This window comes from Montipora foliosa, chromosome 9 (assembly GCF_036669935.1).
Source record: "Montipora foliosa isolate CH-2021 chromosome 9, ASM3666993v2, whole genome shotgun sequence".
Classification (NCBI taxonomy): Eukaryota; Metazoa; Cnidaria; class Anthozoa; order Scleractinia; family Acroporidae; genus Montipora; species Montipora foliosa.
Genome location: NC_090877.1, coordinates 10,209,371 through 10,214,370, shown reverse-complemented (window position 1 = coordinate 10,214,370; position 5,000 = coordinate 10,209,371). Strand labels below are relative to the sequence as shown.

The 5,000-nt window shown below is 39.6% G+C and overlaps 1 protein-coding gene across 1 annotated transcript in view; it reads left to right on the top strand.

Moving 5' to 3' along the window:
- Positions 1-5,000, top strand: part of LOC137971132 (uncharacterized) — a 10,926-nt gene that overhangs the window by 4,713 nt on the left and 1,213 nt on the right. The gene's annotated exons all lie outside the window — the stretch shown is intronic.

The window sequence follows — 5,000 nt, the reverse complement described above, 5'->3', positions numbered from 1 at the left end:
TTTTTCCAGTTGGGGGGGGGGGGGGGGGAGGGTCACCCAGAAGTCATACCAGAAGTCATACCAGAAGCCATACCAGCAGAGGCCCTTTGGCTCACAGGTCCTCACACGTTCGTACGACGAAACAGATCCTTTTCTGAGGTTAAAAACCTGGCTACCGGCCTATTAATTAATCATTTGTCAGAAAGAAGAAATTCCTGTCCTCTTTAAAAAAAATTGACACGCATTGCTTACGTGTGGTAGTGAAGTAACACAGCGATTTATTCCATAATGTCAAGTAAGCTGTGTGTTGTCTTCCAGGAGATTCAAGTTGTCCTTGCGTAATATGTAGCTCTAACAGTGCACGATATTGTTTTGGTATTGTCTATCATTGTAGTGCCATGGTAGAAGTCTTGGGTAAATAGTCTGAGAAGACATGTGGTTACTAACAAAGTACTGAGCCCAGAAAGATTGAAGAAAATAAAAGGGAATCGAGAAACATTGGCTTCTGGGCTGACATGTTGATCATGCAACTTCTTTCCACCACAAGTGTAAGCGTGCACTGACAGCATCTGACAGCTTTGCAAACAAAAGTTGAAAGCTGAAGTTGAAAGCTGAAGTTAATCCTGTTCGGCGGGGTTAGTAAGAAATATACCATCGTTTTGGTAATAGCAGCTACTTCATTATTCATCAGCGTCACAATCTTTTGCCGATTTTGGGGGTCATTTTGTTGAAACTCAAGCACGCTTCCAACAGACCTGTTTATTTTCGTGACTTATGCGTTACCACAAAAATTCTCCCCGTATCACATTTCCACACATGTATGCAAATTTGCTAAGCTCGAAAATTACACAACATGATAAATTTATAAAAGCTGGAAATTTCACAGAAATATTTTCCACCGAAACATTTGTTGAAACAAGCAACATATTTGCTATAAGAGGCAAGAAACCCTTCCTATTTCAGTTGCGTGCGTGTGCAAGCGAAACACACAATCACAGAGCATATGCAATTAAATAAATTTCTGACAGTTCACATTCAACCCTTTTCGAAAGAACCTTGACCGTAAATAATAAAGCACAAAAGAGACAACAAGCTTTCATTCAAGTAATTTTTCCCTGTCACATTTACAATTTTTTTTAACCTTTGTAGAGTTGAGTACAAAATGAATGTTACTTGCCGGACAAACAGGCAAACTTTAAATAGATGCGACTTCAGTAAACACTGTGAGACACAAAACAGAGATCACAGATCTACTTGTGGTGTTCGATTCCTTCTCTGTCTTTGTTGAACCCGTAAGTTACCAGAGAAATTTCCATTTGGTTTCAGTGTTGTACGTAACACCACCTTAGGCTTGGCTAAATACTAGAAGTACAGCATATTTTGATTTCGGCTCGACGGGCGAAAGATTCACGCTGTCGAAGTCCATTACTCATCGCTTTTAAGATTCCAGATCTTTATGTTTCACCGCCTGTCTTGACGTTCCATTCTTGAGCTCCATATGGGTATATTTTCTTTAAAGATGTACTAAAACGCCATTCGCGTTACAATGACTTCCGACGCCATTACAGGTTAATTGTGCAGAGAAAGCTACGCATTACCCCAGCCCCCTCAAACCTAACAAAATACGCACAGAAGACTCTATGCACAAAGACACCACTTAGCACGGGAGTGACAGGCAAGACTTTTATCGACACGGAAAAAAATACTAAAACGAGATGCTTCCGTGAAGCATACACTGGGTTGCCTGTGGTACGTGTTACAGAAAATCAGAAGGCACTGAATTGTGTGGTATTGAAATACAGCATTCCAGTCTCCGAAGAATAACAAATAAAAGAGAAGCGAGAAACATTGGCTTCTGGGCTGACATGTTGATAATTTTCAAGTTCCCTCACAACTTCTTTTCACCACAAGTGTGCCCTCTGATCATCTGAATGCTTTTAATACTAAAATTCACCGGAAGTTAAGCCCTTTCGGGCGGGGTTAGTTTTAGGATGGGAGACCAAAAACAGTAAACCCCTACTAAAACACAAGGATCTGACCGAAAATACTATTTACGCTTACTAACAAATGCGAACTCAGCAAAGTACAGATTTTGTTAGCTTGCTTTATGTAAAACAAACATTGATGCAAAAGCAAATATCTATTGATACACAGTTTTAGAAAGAGCAGAAGGAAGTTTCCGGAACGGTCGATCGAGAGTAAAATATTTACGACATGAAAACAATATTAATTTTGAACCATGAATATAGAATATAAAAAGTTACGATCAGCGACAAACATTTTGGGAGATTTTTGCTACGTTCAAATAAATCGCAAAATCGAAAGTGACATGCCGGAATTCAGCGGGCGGCCGTGATTAAGTTACCGCGGCATGTTTACTCGCCAAACAGTGAAGTATCTGTGTCAAATGATGGCAAGATACCGGGTTTGTAAGTTTCTTTTTCTGTCAAGTGTTATAAAGTTTGACACTGAAATGAGCGAAGTCAAAACAAAGATCACAATCGCCCAACTCTTGTTTATGCAAAGTCAAAATTTACTCTCCAAGACGCGTACGACGTTATTTATCACCAGGTAATTCCATCATTTTGGAAATAGCAGCTACTTTATGATTCATCTGCGTCACAATTTTTCCTTGATTTTGGGGCTCATTTTGTTGAAACTCAAGCACGCTTCCAACAGGCCTGTGAACCCTTCCTGCTTACAGAGCAATACTAAAAAACTTCTCCCATATCACATTTCAACCTTAAGCTCGAAAATTCAATACACAACATGATATTATAATTCACAAAGGCAGAAAATACCACAGAATCCTTTTCCAGCGAAAAATTTATTGAAACAAACAACATATCTGCTCTTAGAGGCGAAAACCTCTTCCTATTTCATTGCGTGCGTGAAGACAAGAAACTCAATCGTGTCAAATTACCATGTACTTCAGGTAAATACAGCTCACTTTGATTTCTGCTCGACGGGCGATAGATTGTTGTCGAAGTCCATTACTCGTCGCTTTTACGATTCCAGGTATTTGTTTTCACCGCCCGCCTAGTTTATCCAACTGACTTTCCATTATTGAGCTCCATAAGGGTATATTTTGTTTAAGATCCACTAAAACGCCATTTGCGTTACATGACTTTCGACGCCATTGCAGGTTAAGTTTATCATTCTACTGTGTCCACCAGAGAAGTCTACGTATTTCCACTACCCTCTCTATCCTAAGAAAATACGGGCAGAGGGCTCTATGCAGAAAGACACCACTTAGCAGGGGACTGACGGGCAAGACTTTTACCGACACGGAAAATAAAAAAAACGAGATGCTTCTGTGAAGCATACACTGGGTTGCCTGTGGTACGTGCTACAGAAAATCAGAAGGCACTGAATTGTGTGTGGTATTGAAATACAGCATTCCAGTCTCTGAAGAACAACAAATAAAGGAGAAGCGAGAAACATTGGCTTCTGGGCTGACATGTTGATAATTTTCAAGTTCCCTCACAACTTCTGTTTACCACAAGTGTGCCCTCTGAGCATCTGACAGCTTAATACTAAATTTCACTGAAGTTAAGCCCTGCCGGGCGGGGTTAGTGTTTGGATGGGAGACCAAGACAACATTCCCCTCAAAAACAGAAGCATCGGACCGAAAATACTATTAACTCTAACAAATGCGAACTCAGCAAGGTACAGATCTTGTTAGCTTGCTTTATGCAAAACAAATATTGATGAAAAAGCAAATAACTATTGATACACAGTTTCCAGAAAGAGCAGAAGGAAGTTTCCCGGACGGTCGATCGAGAATAAAATATTTACGACATGAAAACAACATTAATTTTGAACCGTGAATATAGAATATAAAAAGTTACGATCAGCGACAAACATTTAGGGAGATTTTTGCTACGTTCAAGTAAATTGCAAAATCGAAAGTGACATGGCCGGAATTCAGCGGGTGCCGTGATTAAGTTACCGCGGCATGTTTACTCGCCAAATAGTGAAGCATCTGTGTCAAATGATGGCAAGATACCGGGTTTTTGTAAGTTTCTTTTTCTGTCAAGTGTTATAAAGTTTGACAATGAAATGAGCGAACTCAAAACAAAGATCACAATCGCCCAACTCTTGTTTATGCAAAGTCAAAATTTACTCTCCAACACGCGTACGACGTTATTATCAACAGGTAATTCCATCATTCTGGAAATAGCAGCTACTTTATTATTCATCTGCGTCACAAGTTTTCACTGATTTTGGGGCTCATTTTGTTGAAACTCAAGCACGCTTTCAACAGGCCTGTGAACCCTTCCTGCTTACAGAGCAATACTAAAAAACTTCTCCCATATCACATTTCAACCTTAAGCTCGAAAATTCAATACACAACATGATATTATAATTCACAAAGGCAGAAAATACCACAGAATCCTTTTCCAGCGAAAGTTTTATTGAAACAAACAACATATTTGCTCTTAGAGGCGAAAACCTCTTCCTATTTCATTGCGTTCGTGAAGACAAGAAACTCAATTGTGTCAAATTACCATGTACTTCAGGTAAATAATGCTCACTTTGATTTCGTCTCGACGGGCGATAGATTGTTGTCGAAGTCCAGTACTCGTCGCTTTTGAGATTCATGCCTAGTTTATCCAACTGACTTTCCATTATTGAGCTCCATAAGGGTATATTTTGTTTAAGGATCCACTAAAACGCCATTCGCGTTGCATGACTTTCGACGCCATTGCAGGCTAAGTTAATGATTCTACTGTGTCCACCAGAGAAATCTACGTAGTTCCACTACCCTCTCGATCCTAAGAAAAAACGCGCAGAAGGCTCTACGCAAAAAGACACCACTTACCAGGGGAGTGACAGGCAAGACTTTTACCGACACGGAAAAAAAAAAAAAAAAAAAGAAAAAAAATAAAAAAAAGAAAAAAAAGAAAACAAACAAACTAAACGAAGACCTCGACTGGGTTTGCCTTATAAGGCAACCCAGTAAAAAGATAATCTACCCATTTTCCGACTGGGATGCCTACGGCAACCCAGTAAAAAAT